This window comes from Chaetodon auriga, chromosome 24 (genome assembly GCF_051107435.1).
Source record: "Chaetodon auriga isolate fChaAug3 chromosome 24, fChaAug3.hap1, whole genome shotgun sequence".
Lineage (NCBI taxonomy): Eukaryota > Metazoa > Chordata > Actinopteri > Chaetodontiformes > Chaetodontidae > Chaetodon > Chaetodon auriga.
In genome coordinates this window covers 4084433-4105779 of record NC_135097.1, presented here as the reverse complement: position 1 = coordinate 4105779, position 21347 = coordinate 4084433, and the positions used below count along the sequence as shown (strand labels likewise).

At 46.3% G+C, this 21347-nt stretch overlaps 1 protein-coding gene across 1 annotated transcript in view; it reads right to left on the bottom strand.

Moving 5' to 3' along the window:
- htr2cl1 (5-hydroxytryptamine (serotonin) receptor 2C, G protein-coupled-like 1) overlaps positions 1–21029 on the bottom strand; it is a 120959-nt gene extending 99930 nt beyond the window's left edge. The window contains exon 1 of the mRNA XM_076724927.1: positions 20538–21029. The gene's annotated coding sequence lies outside the window, so the exon portion shown is untranslated. The remainder of the gene's footprint in view (positions 1–20537) is intronic.
- Between the last annotated feature and the right edge of the window lie 318 nt (positions 21030–21347).

Below are 21347 nucleotides of genomic sequence, written 5' to 3'. Positions count from 1 at the left end.
CTACAGTGATTGGATTACTTCAAATTTAAAGTCTCTTCTTAAATTAATATTTTGTTCTCTGCAATGCTAAGGAGTTACTGTAGCGCCCTTCAACAGAACAATGACTTCTCCATCATGTATCCCCCTGAACGCTGGCCTGCAGCTCACTCTGACTCTTCCAGAGACAGAGATGTGTTTGTGCTGAAGGTAAACGTGAAACGCCGGGATCCAATTACCTTGTGTAAAATTGCTTATAAAATGATCTGCCTGTACAGTGTGAAGGTGGGTGGCGTTAAGAGCGTGGAGACAATCACAACAGATAACGCTAATCCACCAAAAACAGTGAAACAAATGTGAGCATGAGCATGCATGTCCTGATAAGAGGAGGGGATTATGGAGAATGTTTAAATCCATGTATTTGCTGCTCATCATGTCAAATTCAATGGTTTCGCCTTATTCAATTTTCTCTGGTGTCGATAACATCAAAAGCGTCCTTGCAGATGAGCGCGAGCGTGGGTGTGTGCACAGTGTAGGACACAGCTCGCTGAGCTGAAGTGTGTCAGACGTCCTTGTGCCATAATTTGTACCATAAAGTATCAGAAAGTTAGAGAAGAACAATCAGGGTGGAGATACATAGAAGGCGCATGCAGGTGAGGAGAGATTAAAGGCAAAGTAAGCGGTAGAAAAAAGAAGAGTGACAAGAGGATCTTTGATGAAAGGACTGTGGGAAAAAAATGGATGACTTTGAAGTGAGGCCGGCCTGTCCAACGCACTAATGTAAAGTAACTTATTATCACAATGCTGGCTTTTATCACAATTTTGTGTCACAGTCTCTGAGAGTATCAAGGCATTCAGCTGCTGCGGTAAATATCTGAACCTACAGGAGATCAAAGAAGAACAGGTGAAGAAGAGGAGACGACAGACTCGTATTAAGTCACTATGACAAATGATGCTCCTTGTTCATATCAGTGGACTTTAATACATATTTAAAGGAAAGGCTGGCAATATTTTATATTTTTGCCGCTGTCAACAAATCCCATGACAACAACATCACTCAAAACCTTCTGACTGCTCAACCCTGCGAGCCCAATGCCAGCGAAGACATCTCGAAAAGGCTTCACAAACACATAATTGAACTTTTGAAAAGGCTCAGTGAAATCCCAAAACAACTGGCTGCTGTAGATTTCAGCAAAAGTTACTCGAGCAGGAGTCCATGATGCATTCACTGGGAACTATTTTCTGCAGTGGATTAATACACGTTTGGTGCTGGAGTGAGTATCTTAGCACCAGCAAAGTACCAGCTTTGTATCTTTACAGCATACGTAGTGTAAGCAACTGAACAATTTTTAACTTCCATCCATGTTTCCTGCACCCATAGCTCCTCACTCATACACCAGCAAAGGTTTGTAACCAGGCTGCCACCGGCTGAAACTGGACGAACCAGAACCAAGCATCACCCGACCTCCAACCACTGGAGCACTGCAGTCCATCGAGGCACAGTGCATTCTGCTCATTTTCTGGCACTGAAGCACCGGTTTAAGAGTATTTGCCTCTTTCTTATATTAACATATATTGCCTGTTCGTGGGATTTGTTGACATCAAGAAAAACACAGAATATGAACATGACGCATCCTTTAAAACTACAAAGACTCAACACCCCGGGAAAGGTCACGACTACTTACACAATCATCAAGAGATTTTTTTTTTAGCGTTGACAGTCAGAAAGCAGCAGATAATAAAAGACTGTGCAAATACAGAAGACAGACGTCCAAGAAAATGCTGTCTCACATATTCTTGATAGTCATTTCTTACAGTCTGTATGGATGAGGGAAGAGCTGGAGGTGACTGAAGCGAGCCTCTACGACTATAAAACAATGGCTCCTCTTTCACTCACTGGATTCTGGATGTTAATATCAAACATGTTGAGAATAATCTTCATCAGAACAATGGGCTGCAAAGGGATCAGAAGACAATTAGTATTCTTCAACACCTAAAACTGAAAGAATTTATCTGCCAACTGTCGGCACCAACTGGCCAAAACTACAGCAGACTTGATCCAGCTCGGTGCCGTCACTCGTCAAAATCCAAACTGTAATCACCTCAACAATCACAATATGTGTCGCTGGCTTTTGTTAACACGCCTGACATGAAACTCTCAGCCGTGCGTGTTTGTGTGTATACGCCGGGGGGAAAGAAAAGACTGTTTTGGACTCGACCCAGACGGGGGGCATACGGCACACTGACGACTTAATTCTCCTGTGACCAAGTACGCAGCAACACATTGTGTGTGTTCATTTCACTTCTTCCAGCGGGAGAGGAGAGCAAACACTTTGCTAAATCTCTCAGATTAGAGCGAGAGTGTGGATTTGACCGCGCTTATCAACGGCAGAGCAGAGCAAATGCGACTAAGTGTTTCTCACCGAGACAGATGGACAAACAATCACATGCACGGGAAGAAGGTGTGCGGCCGCCTGTTTGACTGCACTGTGTTGGGAAAGTGTCCGACTTGTTTTTCTGCTTTAACAATTTAAGTAACTAAAGTAGCGACTGTTGGAAACGCTGCTAGAGTGGATGCGACAACATTTTTTCCCATATGTTTGTTTCTTGGCAGATTTAAATTCATTGTCTTTCATCCACCTGCCATTCGGCCCCAGGTGATTTGGCCGCTCTGGAGTTGTTGCTCGACAGTCTCACAGCTCCAAACGATGATTGCCAAACTGCAATGATTTCCAGACTTTTTTCAGAGCAGACAAAAGCTGCTAATTGACATTCAAGCTGAAATGGCCGGGCTGATTGTAATTACGTTAGCGGCGCCATCTGTATTTTTGGCATGAGGGAAAAACAATGGCGGGAAAAAGAGGAAAAGGGATGACAAGGCTTTATAAGCTGGACAGTTCATGCCCTTTGTTAGCACTTTGTAAACAGCCACGCACCCTTACTTTTGAACGTTCTTTCATTCACTGCATATGTTTTTGTACACCTGCTATCAAAACATCAACATATATCTGGAATATCTGGAGAACATGAACCTCTGGAAAAGGCTTATGCTCATTTAATACCTTTGCTGAAACTTCTAAATAAATTTGTGTTAGCTCAGTCGGACGTAGCAAAATTCATCTGTGCAACTGGTTTGGTGGTTTAAGGTAGCGAGCTAGCTTCTTACATACTAAAGCTTTAAAGTAGCAAGGGACTCTCTGGGCTTGCGAACCATCAGTTAGCTTGGTCGCTAACAGGACAGTACGCTCACACCACTAATTCAAAAGACACATTTGCTTACAACTCCCGTCCTTGAGTGAAAGCGGTGCTCCTTGAAATGCTGGTGTGACTCTTTCAAGCTGAAATACTCCTTTAAATCCACTGAATTTAGCAGTGCTATCAACAGATGGGTAATGCTGTAATACTGGAACACACACACACAGACCACCCAGAATGTTTGGGATACTGGGAGAAGTCAGTCCGAGTTTTCTTCAGATAAAAACATGTGTCCCCATAATGCTGTATACTGTGTGTGTGTGTGTGTGTGTGTGTGTGTTCGCTTTCTTCACTACATCTATGCACCGGTGGCACCTTCAAAGTGGCAGTAGGGGGCAGGCAGCAGGCATCTGTTCACACAGCCAGCCTGCTGAGACACACACCCAAACACACACAGATGACGGACAGAGTGAGAGACGAGAGATAAAATTGGGTTCATGTTGACAAAAACACACACACACACACACACACACACACACACACACACACACACTAGAGTTGAACCCCATTCTCCTGTTTGACAGGGTGAATCTGACAGGCTAAGACCTTTCCTGTCTTTGCGTGTGTGTGTGTGTGTGTGTGTGTGTGAAGGTGTGTGCATGTGCATACAGGCTGTCATTAGTCATGCCACGGCTGGGGGGTGACAGCAAGAACAATTACACCAGACTGGTCAGGTGGTCATCTACACCTGTCCTCTGCCATTAGCTGCATGTTGCTTGTGCGTGTGTGTGTGTGTGTGTGTGTGTGAGAGATGAAACCTAAACTCTGACCACGTCCTCTCAAAGCTGCTTTTTTAGCTAATGTCGCAGGAAAAAACTGTCTAGACAACACAGACAGGAAGACAGATGCATCAGCGTCCACACACACGCACACAAACACCCACACACAAACCTCCTGTATGTATCTCGGTGGCGAGGGCCAAGTGGCGAGCGCCGAGGGGCATTGTGGGAACTTGGCACCAGGACTGGGATCCAGAGCAAAGCGGGAGGCTGCAGAGGACGTGACTTAAACTCCCAGCCAAACTCATCGATCAGCGCGGACAGCGTTACTTAGTATATTGACATTTTGTGCGCTGACAGAATTCCTACCGGCCTCGTCAATATCTGGAATATTATGAGACGCTATCGAGTCAACATGAACTGTTTCACATATATTATGCTCTTCTAATTATATATGTTAAGAAACCTTAAGACATTCCCGTCAACCGCAGCTGCACTGTTTAGTGCTAATTAGCAGATGTTGACATGCTAACAAGCTGCACATAGTAAACCCTGATCAGCATGTTAGCATCGTCGCTGTGCGTTTGTTACTGATGTTAGCCGTTAGCCATGACATGTATGCCTTTTGTTATTGTTTCAGGCCAGTTTCTTTGGTTTCATCACTTTGTTGAGGTTGATCATTTTAATTACAGTTGGGATTTTGTTATGTTTAAGTCTGAATACACTGCTCAAATACTGATAATGGCACTGACTGAAGGATGCAGGAGAAATAAACTGGAGTCTAATTTCACCTCTGTGTGAGGGATGATGCGAGTTTCATAAAGCAAACATCTTAAGGTTTAGCATCCGTGCTGATCAAAGTTTGTTTGTTTGTCTCACAGATGCATGTATACATTAACTGCTGCAGCCGGTGCACACACAGCTGCAGAGGAGATGTCTTTGGGAGCATAATGAGCCCTTCGGAAAACAGAGAGTTTTGCAGGAATTCTTCATCGATTTTAACAGCAAATCCCTGCATTTCTGTAAGATATAAAGAATGCATCTCTCTGGGTGTATAGTGTACTGTAGGTTTGAAGCTGCAAACAGCCTGCAGTCATCTGTCAAGTCAAAGCGAAGCCCTCGTGTTGCAGTTCAGCTCAACTGGTCAGACTCCTGAGCCACACAATTCATTTAGAAACACAACACCAGAGAGCCTCTATCAATACTGCCAAGACTCATTTCCTTACCGATTTATGAGTTATTTCTACTGATGTCAAACAAAATGTCAACCCATAAAAACTCCCCGCAGGTTTCAGCGAGGTTGATATTGAGTGTAGTCTCTTTAAATCAGCCAATAATTGGAGTCTGGCTCCGCGGTCGTTATCCGGTGTAATACAGAAACACATAAGCAGCGGCGGGATGGGGTGAACTGATAGTAACTGATCGGATCAGACTGATAATTTTGTTGGGGCAAGATAAACGAGTGTGAATAAGAAACTGACAAAGAGTAGACCAATTTCTCTTCTCTTCCTCCTCGCCTCCTCCTCCTGAGCTGTCTGTGCCTGCGGGCGAGCTAAAGTAGACAATCCCAGAGTGACGGGAATGAAAAGAATGATTCAGCCGGCCGGCTTTCGACACCTGGTCTCTTATTCCCTGACAGGCACCAGGTTAGGATTTATAGACTGGCAAAGACAGGGGAAGTAAGGGTGAGACGGAGGGAGACAATAAGGGAATAAAGTACAGATACAAAGCGTGGAGGGAGCTCGAGTCGAAAGTGAGAAGTTGGATGGGGTTGAGGAGCGATGCTGAGAGAGAAAAATCGATGCTAGAGAAAGCAGAAAGGAGGTAAAGGCTAGCATGTGCCAATTTTGAATCAATAAATCTTTATTCCTCCACTTCCAAACACGAAACGATATCATCACAGTTAGTCGAGAAAAGCTTTGTGCTGCTGTCACCCGGAGCGGTTTCATCTTACCAACACAGTTTCCACCAGCAGCTGCAATGACTGGATAAACAGAGGAACTGTCACTGTGATCAGTAGAAACCACCGCCTATAGAAACCCAGAAGAACTGAAAAAGATCGCTAGATAAGAGCTGTTTGATTGGCAGTTAGTGTTTGGATTTGAGGTGGATAAGACCTCAGCAATGACCTTCAACTTCATCTTTTATAATCTCTTATAACCAGAAGCTCATCTCCTCAAGTAATGGAAAAACTGCACAGGCTTGGAGTCATGCTAATCGGACTGAACTATGGAAGACTCAACAAAGGTTTTATCTGCGGGGGTAAAGATTCTTCCCTCCCATAGCTGCTGAATAATAATAATCTAGTATTCACTGTGTTGTGCATAATTAAATGTAAAATATCACATAGCCTTTCTGGACTCTTGGCTAATTAGCCCACCTATCGTTCCCGAGTTCAAGCCACCTGTCATAGCCTTTAGCCACAATTTAGCTGACTCTGCAAGACAGTTTGACTGACTTGGAAATGAGACAGCAAAAAACTTTCCGGACGCTACCGTCCAGCACCAAACGGCAAATGGACAAAGTTAGAAAGTAGCTGAGCATACTGTAAGTGGAGCATTTAGCCGCTAAAGAACCACAAACAAGCTAAAAGCAGAGGAAATACTGGGCTAAGCTTGTTTCTGCTGCCCAAAATGGCCACAATCATGCAGTTAATACAGGTTTAACTCAAAGTACATTAGTAGTAATGGCAACATGTAGTGTGTGCTATCAAATTTCTATTTTCAGAATGAGATTTCAGGGAGATGCTATCCACCTTGTTAGCAAAATGGCTAAAATGCATCCCCCTTTTCCATCCCCCAGTGGTCCAGTCCAGTGAGGAAGACTATTCGTTTACATGCTTAGGCCTTTTTTTTTTTTTAGTTTCATGCCATCCTGCATCTATCCAGTGACAGCGACACACCTTCGTCGCCAGCCAGTTATCTTGCTGCCGTCGCTCTCTGCCAGATTCATCAGCTTCACTGCTTCATCAGCCTCAGCAGAGCCACCAGCACCACTTCCAGCAGGCTGATACCGAGGCCCTCATTTGGAGTGGCTGATAAACTCGTTGGGGAGACGTCACTTTGAGAAGACCTTGTCTGATGTTTAGTTTCATCTGTCTCCATTTCCTGTTTTATCTTCTCTTATTTATTGTTATTTCTTTGATGAATCGCCCTTGGCTTTCCCTCGCAGTCGCTCTCTTTTCTCTCACCATCTGTTGCTTTTTTTCCTCTTTCATTGATTCCAAAAGAGTCAATTACAAGACACTTTGAGCTGGAAGACAAATTGCAAGGATTTTATCGTCTTTTTGTCGTCTTAGTTCGGGTTTTCTTTGTCTTTCTGTTTTCACATTCTCCTTCCTTTTCACCATATACACCTACAGTACATGCAGCCAGTGTATGTACTCACACTCATTGTACAAATTAAGACGATCATTAGCGACTCAGATGTAAATAGTCACGCACCAATACTTGGGCTCATGCCTAAAACGTCTCTGCTGCAGGGGGATGCAGTACGCGAGCCTGAGTTTATTAATGGAAATAAGGCAGAGGGTGAAGATGGAGGGGAACTGATCCTTTCAGTCTTTTTCTACAGAGGTTTGAGTTTAGTTATTAAATTTTCAGTTAACTTACAGCTTGTCCTGCAAAGGTGCACAAGTCTAAACTGAGACAAATTGAGCTCATGCTTATGATGCAGTTTGTTTATTTCTAATAAAGTGAAAATGTAAAATAAAGCCCAGAGCGTTCAGAAAAGCAAAAAGCACAATATTCTCTCACATACACACACACACAGACTGATGTAATAAGTTCATATTTCCAGACTTTCTCTGAGTAATAAAGTGAAAAAGCCTCAAAAGACAAATAAAAACCTGCTTTCTGTTTGGTTTTGGAGTTTGTAATTCCACGTCAGCCGGTTTCAAGAGGATGTCCGCTTCCTCTTCACACATCACGAGCCGAAGAGCGGAAAGCCTGAAAGTGCGGCAGACTGCCAAAGATCTGAAGCCACACCTAAAATCTTCCTAAGCCCTTTCAGATACTGTCTGAGCGTTTGCTTTGGTCTGGCGAGGGGCCAGGGATTTGACTTGGGAATATTAGCCGACTCTGCTCTGCTCTGCACAATCAATGCTGGAAAGACAGACCATTTCAGAGTTTCAAGCTTTGTCTTAGATGTTTAAGACAAGACAGCATTTAGATAGATGGCAAGTTAAACCCCTTAATCCACCATTCAGGCTGAAAGCACCGCAATGCTACATGCTAATCTTGGGGTTTTAGCCTTTTTAAAACTTTATCCAGGGACGGCTGCCTGAACACAAATGCCCTTTTCCTGTAATTCCCTGCTGCGCCAACAACACTCTGCCGTCGTATTTGGCAGCTCTGCAAGAACAGCAGTGGACCGAAGGGGGAAATCTACCCTAAAGCACAGCCACTGGCGATGTTAACTCATTTGGCCCATTTTCTGTTTGCTCGTTTGTTTTCACAGCCCCTTTCAAACCCAATCGTGATGCTATCACCTGTTACCAATGAGCCTGTTTACCTGTGGAGTGATCCAAACAGGTGTTTTTGGAGCGTTCTGCAACTCTCAGTCAGAATGAGTTCAGGAAATGACAGCGATTGATCGTTCTTCTCGCACATCACGATGACGACGTCGAGGCCGACGCCAGTCAGCTCTGCCTGCTCCTCCTAAAGGTCCCATGATTTACACCCACCATGCGTCCCGCAGCCAGAAGCCGTGTGTAACGTGGTAGATCATCTTCTAATGCCTGGCTCAGCTATATTTAGCCTTTCTGGGTTACTGAACCAACAACCCGCAGATCACCAGGGGCCAGAACACATGAACGCCAAGCATGCACCATTTCCCACACATCAACTGGTATTAATAAAAGAAGAATGTGCAGACTTCAGATCAGATTTCTTGAGATAACTGTGGGTGAAATGATGAGGCGGGCATGAAATGTAAGAGAGGAGGCGAGGACGGTTTGCAGTCTGCAAAAAGTCACTCAAAGGTGCTTCTAGATCATTCATTTAATTAATATTTGAGGTCACAGTTTGACTGTGAAGCTCTAAACTCAATGATCTTCCCTCTGACAATGAATAATGAGGATACGTAATAGGTACGTGCAGTGAATTAGTGAATTTTGGGTGCTTTAAACAGCCACAGTGGTGCATAATGACGTGTTGGAAAACCTCGCCGAAGCAACACAACTGCTTCTCCTTCTTCTTCTTCTTCTTCTGGTTTAACGAGTGGTGGAGCGGGAGCCAGAATCGGTCTACAAAACGATGCATTTCTGGCAAACTGCAGGAGATGAAGTGAGGCTCACGCGCAGTATTAAATGCGTCTGAAGCCCTGGACTCCTCTCAGCTGCCGCCTCACACTCCTCCACCATAATCACCCCTTTAAATCTCAGCACAGCAACAAACAGCGGCACTGTTTTCTTCTTTACAGACCGGCAAGCATGGCTGTGACAAGGGAATCAATGCAAAGGCTAATTAGACTGTGGAGCGTAGCAGGGCATCCACCAATAAATCGGCGAATGAGAGCGTGCGTGTGAGTGACATCATCAAAGGTTAAGTACCTGTGATTAATGGACTCTCTAACATGGCTTAATGGAGTTTTTATATCAAGGTTTAACGTCACTGGAGGTGCTGCAGACGGTCAGGTTTCACTGGGGAGTGAACCCCTCTGAGGCTTAGCTCCCTGCCTCGCACCTTGAGCGACACACACTTTAATGAGTGTGTGTGTGCGCGTGTGTGTGTGTGGTGGACGAGAGGAAAAATAGAGGGTGAAAGAGCTGTGAAGTCGATAAACTGACAAGCGAGGGAGTATTTTAGCTGGTAAACTGCACTTGGCAGCATATATGGTAGTCAATGTGTGTGTGTGTGTGTGTGTGTGTGTGTGTGTGTGTGTGTCAAACTGTCAAACAGCAGTGGAACAGACAAATCCCCAAAGCGCATCACCTTCAAAGGGAAGACTATCCTGAGATGTGTGAATGGGAGAGGGAGTGTGTGAGTGTGTGTGTAAGAAAAGGAAAGAGTAGTGAAGTGTGTGTGTCTGTGTGTGTGTGTGTGTGTGTGTGTGTGTGTGTGTAGGTACTATATCAAACACAGTCACAGTGCAGGACCATTCCTTAAGGGTTCAGAGGAGAGGTGGCTAGACTACAGAGTGAGAGGGAGGCAAAGGAAGGAGAGGAGAAAGAGAACGGACTTCCAAAAAAGGACGTAAGAAGGATGAGAGAGGAGAAGCAGGAGGAGAAAAGGATGAATGAGGGAGTCGAGGTTGACAGGAAGACATGGAGGATGAGGGAAGGCAGCAGTGAGATGGATGGAAGAATCAGGAGAGACGTTCAACAGAAGGACTTGGAAGGAAGGAGGGAGGCAGTAGGGAAGGATAGAAAAAAGAGAGATGGCAGGAGGATGAGGGGATCACAGGAGGAAGGAGACAGAGGAGATGAAAAAAGATGCAAGACTGTAATAAGATGAACGAGAGATGAGGAAGGAGGAGGAGTAAGAGAAGAATGAATGGTCTGAGGACGAAAGGAGAAGGGATCAAGCACTGAGGGAAGGAAGGAGGGAACAGGAGAGACAGGAGAGATTTAAGGACCGTAAGAGGCGAGATGAGGGATGATGATGAGGAGAAAGAGGAGGGACGGGAAAAGAAAAATGTCCACTGTGGATGACGCAAATGAACAAGGCAGGAGGAGTAAGGGAGGAGGAGATGGGGAAGGGGAGCGGAAAACAAGGAGGGAAGGAAGGAGCGCACAAGGGGGGAAGAACAAGGAGACAAGGAGCAAGGGGGACAAGAGAGGAAGCAAAAATATGAGCTGGAGAAAAAAGATGGATGAGGAACATGTAGAAGATGAAAGGAGGAGAAGAATGAGTGAGAGGAAAGAGGGGACGAAAGTAGAAAAAGAGAGAAGTGAGGGGAAACTGAAGGAGAGAGAGGTGAATCGCCATTTTACATGATGAATGTTTCCTCCAGCCAGGAGGTTAGCAAACACAATCGCTCTCTCCCTCTCAAGCTAATCACCTGAGCACGAGCTACAATCAGAGAGAAGAAGAAGAAGGAGGAGGAGGAGGAGGACAGAAACGCAGAAGAAGAAGAAGAAAAAGTGGCACCAATGAATGTTTCATTTAACTGAACACATGCAACACTGTGAGTGTGTGTGTGCTCATCTGTACTTTAAGCTCCTCCAACGTTTGACAAATGACATCAGGGAATTGTAGGAATTCTCGACGCTGCTTAGCCGCCACACACACACACACACACACACACACACACACACACACACACACACACACACACACACACACACACACACACACACACAGGTGCGAGGCAAATCCTTTCCTGCGATGGAAGCTCGGCGGGGACGCACGCAGGGATCTGTGTTAGGTGGCAAAGCGCGGGAGTGTGTGTCCGTGTGCCGCCGCTCGCCGGCAGCTGACGGCAGGAATAACAATTACGCCGGAGTTCGTCTGCATGTGCACAGGTGTGTGAAAGCTTCTGTCACGGCTGCCTTGTTAAATGACAATCTTCCAACTTTTCCTTGGAGTGAGCGTGCGGATGCGTGCAGGCGTGATGCACAGCAGGAGCACGTTACACACACACACACACACACACACACACACACACACACACACACACACACACACACACAGTGCCGCGCTCGGGCTGGGTAGCGCAGAGTAATGACGCTCTGAGGGGAATATGTATGCGGAGCGCTTGTTTGCAGGCGCCGCCGTCGTGATCAGCGTACTGTATAGATAAACATGAGGTGTCGTACAGACGCTGTCATATATCTTTCTGCTTGGTCTGATACAGACAGTCTGGGATCTGCCTCCATCAGGTCGACTGTACCTGTGTTTGCCAGCCTGTCTTCAGAGGATGGAGCTGCTTTATAAGCGCTGGATGTCCCATAGCGTTCAAATAAATGACAGTGTTTGCAGCCCTGTCTCCTAAACATTTATAACCCCGACTCCAAAAGAGTTAGGACTCTCACAAACTCGGTCAGGAGAAGATCATCCGCAGCCATGACGTGAGGTCTTTACCAGAGGTCACAGTCTTTCTTTAACCTTTACCAAAGTGCTTCTGTGGCCTGAACCAAACCACAGTCTACTGCAGGTTGACCGAAACTGAAACCAAAAGCTGCTGGATGGTAGAAAATCCATCTAAAAACATGCTTTAAAAATCTGCAATCTGACTGATGTGATCCTCTAGAGTTATGACAGAGACCGTGACTTCATCCGACACGAGGCTCAGCTTATCTGATTGGATCAGACGCTGGCCTCGGCGGTGTGAACGGCTGCATGTAACCGGCACTCAGGTACGAATGCGTGGAATCAGAAATGCACCTTTGCGTACCAGGAAGCAGCCGTCACGAGTCATCAGTGCACATTTCCTGTCTGCGGTGGTTCGACCCGATGAAAAGCAGACGTTAAAAGGCCTCTTTGGAATCCGACATCTACGGAGAACCTGAACCCGAGCATCTTCATCATCGACCATGCAGGAAGAGGAGGACAGCAATGAATTAATTTTTCATTATTTGTGTTTATTACGACTGATTCTCACCAAACATCCCACTAAGAAACGCCCTGCGCTCCCTTGGCTGCAGCGTCTGATGCTCGCATGTGTTTTCCACCCTCTGAAACAGTTTTCTTTTAAGTCTTCCTCTCTGAACGTGTCGTGTTCGTGCACTTGGAAAAGCCCGTTCCTCTAAAATGCAGATTGGAGTTTACAGAGTGGAACATCGTCTGTAATGTTGACTTTCTTAAAACAGCGAAGCAGCTCGTCTGTTTGATCCGTGTGCAACGCTCTGCTTACATAATCATTTCCTCGACGGGTGTTTGGCTGGTTGGTGCAGTTAACTCCCAATGTTGAACACACACACACACACACACATTTATCTTACACAATCATTAGGGACCCTCTTAACCCCTCATATATGCAAGCACCTGTGTTTTAGCTATTTATAGCCGGAGCTCTTATCTAAACACACACACTCGGTCATGAGTGGCCATTATGTCATCGGATTTACCGACGTCCTTGACTCTCACTTGTAGCGTAAGCAGGAAGCGTCCATATAGCGCGCTCTTAACCCACCTCCCTCCACCTCCCGCCTACTTCTCACGTCTATCTTCACCTCTCTTCCGTCCCTCCTCATTCCCCTCTTCGCTCCCTCTGCTCCTCCACATCTGTCTCCGCTGACAGTCCCGCTGAAAGGAGATCAAACGGGATGGAAATTGTAAAATATCTGCAGTCAGAGAGGCGCCTGTGTACGAACGGAGATGGCGGTGGCCACAGTGCAAATCTACAAGGAGCCATATGGGATGTAATTCGCACTTTACCTCGCGCTTACACACGATTTCAAAGGAGGCTCCGGGGAGCGGGAGCAAAACAATGCGATGGGAGAGTATCACCTCGGATTTCATTTTGGAAAACATCCTGGCAGGGATGTCATCCGATTCTGGGCTTCACGTTCTTACTCATTTCACAATAAAGGAAACTGATGTCACAGTCATTTTCGTTCAGATCGTCTTCAAGTATGTCTCTGGAAGACAAGTTAAAGAGGAAGAATAAAAGCAGAATATATGGAAATATGCAGTTCTAACAAGGCTGGGATGTATGAAAGTGTCTTGTTATAATGAGAAATATCTTGGACTTAAATATTTCAAAAGGCTGTAACACATCAAAGGATCTGGTTCAAATAAAGGTTCAATATGTTAAACATCTTGTTCTATGTAAAGTATCCAGTTACAGTGAGGCTGTGATGAAATGAAGTACTGAAGTACGATATTCGAATGAAAAGTATCTTGTTCTAACGTGCTGAACACATCAAAGGGTCCCGTTCCGCTCACGCTGGGACACTCTGACGTTTCCTCGACTGAACTCAAGACTGAACTTGTCTCAACTTGTCTGTATTTCCTTGAATTCGCTTGATGTCTGGATGTTTATTCAATTAGAAGAAAACCAAGAGAGACAAACAGGAGTTTTACAGAACGCTGAACTGCAGAAAGACAAAGAAAAAAAACTGCTTTTGAGGACATTCAGTTTATTCCTCACACGATTCTCACACTTTCCACTGAACTGCATTCAGTGTTTCATTATACCTGAAGATGTAAAATGATAAAAATGCAGAGCGAGAGGCCGAAGCCGGAATTTGAATGAGCCGATCTTGTTTGCTCAGCGCGGGTAATTATTATTCCACAGCTGAAGTGTGCGAGAGACGTTCAGTACATTAACGAGCCGAACAGACGGAGAATACTGAGGTTAAGCTTTATTCCGCTTGTCATTTAAATTCATTTTGATTTAACACGGAGAAATTACATCGTACAGTTCGGCGCTGCACAAAAAGCATTTAAGCCTCGCCAAAGAGGTACACGCTCACCTGATTCCCAAGAAGACTGTGTGTTTGGAGCACTTCACACAAAAAGATGATTTCTGTGCAGATTTCTGATTGGTCAAAATATCACCGCGCACGTCCGAATGCTGTTTATGAGCTTGTCTGATTGTCCCACAGCTTTCTTTGGCCGGCTGCAACCTCGATGGACGGCTTCAGTTGGTGAAATGAATCTTTGTACTTCACTCTTGTTGTGGTCAGTGTGGAGGATGCACATGATCCTTCATCACATCTATCGCAACATAAACATGTGAATATAGATTAAATATGCACCAATGAAATGAAGGCTGGGGTGTTGACAGAGCACAGTATCTATACATGGAGATTGGACATTGGGATTACAGTGGATTATAACTCCCTCTGCTGACCTTGTGATATTAATTATCAAATTGAGAGAGCTGTACGTCCTGTGGTGCAGCAAACAAAGGAGTTCTGCTTCTCCTTTGTTCTGTCGTCCTCCTACTCTCTAATTCTTCTTCTTTTCTAGCTTTTATTCCCACCCTCCTCTCCCTTCCACTTTCCTGATGGCTGTGCCGCATGTTTGCTGTTCTCTCGCACAGATAAACCTTTTGAGCTCTGCAGAGGTTCACGGTATGAAGCCGCTCAAGGCCCCCCGTGATAAAACGGTAAAATGAGCCGTATGCGCTGTAGGTCGAGCCTGGCTCCGCTCTCGTGCAGCCGAAGGTCTCCACAGCTCGGAGAGAGCCTTTTATTCATAACCAATCTTCAGCGCTGACTATTCAGAGGCGTTAAAGCGCGCCGTGCTGATGCAAACCTGTGAACAAGGCTGATAATACACGGCAGGATGGGGTGACTTGGGATAAAAGAAAAGTCTAAAGTAGAAGGATCAAGGCAAAGAGAAGAAGAGCTGCTAATTCAGTCGCTTTAGTCTGATTTTCATGCGTTCGCTTCACTTTTACCGGCTTGCCAAAAGTAGATTTTTTTTTTAGAAAAATCCAGATTTTTCTCTGTTCGTCCACACAGGTTTGTTGTTTGTATTAATATACTCATTGAAATTCTTTACATGCTTTCTCAGTTTGCGCAGAATAAATATGTTACAGGGATGTTTTCAGTCAAAGGGCTCTGGATAGAAAAGAAGAATATCGTCTCTCAAGCGGGAAAAAAAAAAAACAAACTGCCAATGAAATCTTGACGGGGAAAAACCGCCTTGGCGAGGTTCAGTTCGGAGGAAAAACCCACGCAGGGGGAATCGTGCCAAGTTGGCTGCAGGACAAAATAGCAAACAGTTGATACAATCAGAGAGTGCGCAGGATAAACGTGTTAATGGTTTCTTCAGAAAAGCCCAGAGAACAAACACAATACTTCTCCCATCATCCAACCACTCAAATCGAGGACGCCTGAGCCTTTATTAAAGGCTCTTCAATGCACGAACGCATGTCAGAGTCTTGGAAAACTGTGGGATAATCTGATCTCAGTCCTGACGGCTCGCTTTTGTCTTGCCGTCACTCTACAGGCTCTGAAGGCTTTAACGTAACTGCCGGACCACTTAAACCACATCACAGACCTGAAAGAGACGAAAGATGAGATCTGCAGCTCCACAGATCTTTCATTATTACCCCCATCCTTCCATAATCCCTCCGTCCATTTATTTATTTCAATCTTGGACATATTAAAGCAGACAAAGCCAATCCCGGTCTAAAATCCCCCCAATCAGGATCCGGTGAAACCTCATGTTTAAGAGCTTCAGACGGCACTTCCTCTCTTGACAGGTAAAAGGTTTCATTAAGGTTCCTGAAAGAATGAAAAGATCTCTCATGTTCACTGATCAATATTTAAAGACCGTAGATGAATACATCTCGTAAAATGCTCCTCTTTCTCCACAGCCAACGGCGTCCGGACAGTTAAACTCTGCAATCTAATTAAAAGTCAACATTTAGAAAAAGCAGGTGTCTCATTTTTCAGGAGGCTGATATCTCATTTTGAGACAAAACTCTCTTAAGTGCTGCTTTCACAGCAGTTCCCCCGTTTTTGACTGCAGGCGATGAGCCGTTTCTGCTGACTCACAAAAGCAGCACACTTTGAATGTCTCTTTTCTTAAATATCAGAGAGGAACAGGTAGACGCGCGTTCGGAGAGCACAGGAGTTTTCTCAAATTCGTCTGAAACGCTGGAGGGAGCGTTAGATTCATGCTGAGGGACTTTACAGATCACTTCTGGCTTTTTTTTTTTCCAGGCTTTTTGAGGTCGTCGCAGCTGGTAAATCCTGATTTACACAAACCGAACCATCCCCTCACCATTACCAGAGAGATGTAATCAGACTCATGAAGCCTGTATTTCCATGTCTGCTTTCCATTTGGAGGGAGAAAAGCATCGCAGCAGAGTGATTCGCTGTAGGTTGTGTCTGTCTACGGCCGACCCACCACCCGAGGTTAAAGCTCCGATACACCATCAGTGAGGCCCCCCCCCCCCGGACAGGTCGGTTGTTGTTGTCTCACATGACTGATTGTCACTTTAATCTCATGAGTCTTGACCAGGAGAGACTGAGGCAGTTCAGCCAAATTAAATCCTCTTTCTGAATCAAGGCTGAATCGAGCGTCGCCATCGTGTCCGAGCGCACACGAACGCACCGCGGCTCTAAAGCTGAATGAACCCGATTCATATGGGAACAATGCAATCAAGATTCAGGCTCCAGACCTGGAGAGGATTTTGACAGGGATGAGAAGAACGAGCAGGTGGTCCTCGTCACGTCTGAATAAACTGAAGGCAAGAAAATAAGTCGATCCCGCTCTGAGGTTCACTGTCAGCACAGTGGAGAGCTGCCATGTTTGTGCCTTCAGACTCTTCCACCCTGAACAACGTTTAACTAGCAGAACTCATTCAAAGGTTAAAGAAAGCAAGCGCTTCACGTTCTTCGTCGTGTTACGTCAATGTGGACAAACCAGTGAGCAGGAAGCTGTGGTCAAATTCACTCATTGGTTAGATGGGTCTGGGGCGGGAACAGCAACGTAAACACAGGAAGAAGGTCCTGAAGGAGGTCCACGGGCCTGGACGGGCCTGGACGCAGGTTCATAGAGGGTGGAGGGCATGAAATCTTTTTTTTCACCCATAGGAGGCCTGTCAGAAAAAAGCTTGAAGGTCAGGGTCCACTTGAAACAAAGCAGCTTGTACAAAACACGTCTCAAGACACAAGTGTTTACAACTGTCCCACATGGCCGCAGCCTAAAGCCTGCCATCGCCAAGAGGGTTGACACACGGCGAATCGCACAAACAGGGATAAAAGCGAACACCTTTGGACGGTCGGACACTTTCGTGGTGTTGCACACGGTTGCACAGACAAGAAGACACAAGTAGTTGTGTTAGGAATGAAGAGAGCCTCTGCACACCTGGACATGGTTGGTATTTCGGGGGTTCAGAGGCTGGTCAATGATCGGAAAAGCACTTTGAAGCTGACGCTCGAGCTGCAGGCGAGCCGTGGAGGGGTGGGTGGAGACAGAGGCGGGGACCATTTGGATCCGCTCATACTCAATGAAGGCAAAGCTGAGGAGGGACACCGAAGCCATCTTGAGGCGTCAAGGGAAAAAACTAGTAAATGCGTAAATCTGATGACGAGTTTTTAGGGGCTTGATCAACAAAGCACAAATCCACGCTCAGCTGTCCCTGCAGACAGAAACGCACTTTCCTGCGCAGACACACAAAGATCACTGCACGTTAACACACAAACACCACACACGCTGGTGCACTCCGGTGTACGGAGTGATGAACACTCATGCACTCACACACCCCCTTAAGCCCACCACACGGTCACATTTCATTTCACCCCCTGCACTCTCCTCCTCCACGTCTATTCTCCTCCTGGATTCCAGCACTCTCATCTCATCTTCTGCACTTATTGTTCTTTCCTGTGTGGCCATTCAGAGTGACTCCTTCCTATAGATGTTTTTTTTTTTTTTTTCCAGTTGGCGGCGATGTGTCAAGCCGGCTGATCCAATCTGCTTAATTCTGTAAATCAAATGAGGGCTGGGATGGATAGATGTGGCATTTTCTGAGGGGCAACCTGAGGCAGAATGTCAGAGGAGCATGTTTATGTATATATCATGTGTGCCTGTGTGACTGTGTGTGGTTGGCATGCTTTTACAGTCTCATCTAACACCCCCGGTCCCTCAGGCCACGGACCTTTTCATTTGCCTGAAAAACAAACAGCCATAAATCAACCTGCAGTTTTTCAGCCATTATCCATTTGGTGGGCATTTGTCTTTCAACATGACCGTTCTGGCAACATGAGCATGAAAAGCAGAGGGAACGATGGAGGTGAGGAGAAGAGAAACTGCTGTTAAATCATTGAAAACGTCCCTGATTGTCAGTGTTAGCAGCGTTCAGCGAATGCTTGTGGGAAATGAATGGAAATGTATGTTGAGCAGAAGCTTGAATCTGCCTAAACACACACACACACACACACACGCACACACACACACACACACACACACACACACACACACACACACAGTGAAATAGTCTGTGACACGTTGAGAATACCAATCACTGAGCAGCAGAGCGTGTTTCCCAACAAAAAGCTGGCATTGCACACCCCCCGATGACCGACGGGAATCAAACCCTCGCCCTCAGCAGCGTGACCGCCCTGCCGAGCCAACAAAACGACGCAAGGCCGAGGACAGAAGGCGATGCAGAGACGAGGAGAGGGAGGGAAACACAAGCCGAGTCTCCACCTGACACTTAGACGATTTCTCTCTCTGTTTTCATGCCAATAATTTTATCTGAACTGAGGCGGAGAGAGGAAGATGGAGAGGGAGGGAGGACAGAGAGAGTGTGCGTCTATGATAAATGACCACTTCTAATGCATTCAAATGAGGCTTAAGGACTTGTTTACCCTTCTTCTAATCAAGCCGAACCCAAAATCTGCCTGAAGTGCTGCTAACTGTAACAACCTCTGATGCATTTCCCAATGAGCAGATAACATGCTAATTGTTCTGCCACAATGCCTCCGAGCTGACACGTGTCAGAGTTTGACATCCCATCAGTGGGGCCAACCAGCCTTGGCCATTAAAAATATTTGCACTGCAGGCACCGCCGGGCGCTTTGGCTAAACGCCTCCACATAATGTTGCACTTGTGGCTTCATCTCTGGGGTGTAACTGAAGGAATCAACGTTTTGTCTCGCAGATTATGTTGCTGAAAGGCGGAGGAGAAAGGGGGGGAAAAAACACCAAAATGTCCCAGGCGCTCTAATCCTCCCTGGAGACAGGTGGATTAGCGGGACGTTCATTGAATAAACACGCACGCACGCACACACACACACACACACACACACACACACACACACACTGCTAGATGATTTAATTCCCAGTTTGGTGCAGGTATTTGCTGCTGAATTCTCCCCCTGAGCTTGGCTGAGGCGCAGAGAACCATCAGCAGAGCAGAGCACAGCAGGGACGGACACGCGAGCAGCCACACCCTCTGTGAATGAAACCCAGCAGCACGCATCCACAGACCTGAACACACCCTCTGCGAAACCCACCGCGTCTTCACAAGTCATCTGGTCCGGCGTTAAGCCTCAAAATCATGTTTTTTGCGCTTCTACCCAGTGATGAGAAAATCCCACTTGCTCTCAGCGCAAACAATCCTGAATTCCTCTTAAGTGAGGATTGGTTTTCTACAACATACTAAATTTCCACAACCAGCGCAGGAATTTATGAACTGTGACGCTCCAGAAAACAGAGAAAAGAACATTTAAAAAAACTCAGAACCGGACTGAATCTCTTAGCAGGGGCGTTTTGCGGCGCATTGGACGATGCGACGCGTAAAAACGCATTTCTCGCGATCTCCAACACAGCTCAGCTGCTTCATCCACCTGTAAATCTAACGGCACAGTCAAGTTTCCGCAACCAGACAGAATCCCTTTGTGAATCCCTTTATTCGTCTGGCCGCAGATGATGGCGCGCACACGCACACCTCAGTGCTGCTGCTGCCTGCTCAGCGCGTCCAAACCTCAGCATTGGTCTGATCCCCGTTAGACTGTCCAGGAACTCGATTTCCTCAAAGTTTCATCTAATCCAAACGCGCCAAACCTTCTGGATTTGACACTGTCACCAACTTTCACCCCCAAATTTCCCCTCACACAACTCCGCGAACAGCCCTGACCTCCATCCACCGACCATCCGTGCCAGAGATGCGAGGGCGCACCAATCTTTCTCATCTTTCGCGTGTTTTTTTCTCCTGAGACAAAAGCAGGTTCACTCACCCCTGAAGACATCCGCTTGTTCCTTCTGCGTCCTTGCAGTTTGTGATGTCCCTGTTTTCATCGCAACATCCTCCTTCTCTCTCAGCGCTGGCTACAGTATGTCCATGTCCTCTCTTCGGACTGAGGGATGAATCTCCGCTTCTGTTTCAGCTTCTTCTAGAGGACAGAAGAAGACGGACAGTGAGTCTACGCGTGTCTTCAGTCCACCTCCGGTCAGGATTTTCTATCAGTTCGTCCCGGACACAGCGGCAGGAGACCAGGGCGGACGCACCGGACACGTCCTGCGGTCCATTTTGGTCCGATGCGCACCGAGACGCGTCCTGCACCAGCACACCAAACAAAATGACAATAACTCTTCCTTTAAGTTCCAGGCTAAACAACTGATTAATGCATCTGAGCGGACGTGGATCCGTCTCCTTTGAGGAAAGTTTTAAGAGCGGAGAGCAGAGCGCGGTGGGGATGAGAGGGAAACAGCATAAAGGAGTCCTGACTGACTGGAGCCGAGAGAAAGGGAGGGAGGGAGGGACGGAGCGAGCGAGAGAGAGAGAGAGAGAGGGAGAGAGAGAGAGAGAGAGAGAGAGAGAGAGAGAGAGAGAGAGAGAGAGAGAGGGAGAGAGAGAGAGAGAGAGAGAGAGAGAGAGAGAGAGAGAGATACCGCAGACTCCGACTCGCTTCACCGAGTTCAGTCCTGGGGTCTGGTGTGTGAACGACGTGTACGCACAAAACCATACGTACGCCTTTTGTCACGCATAAACCAGCATTTCTAACGGAGGCTGTGCGGCGCGAACGTGCGCACCTCACACTTCAGAG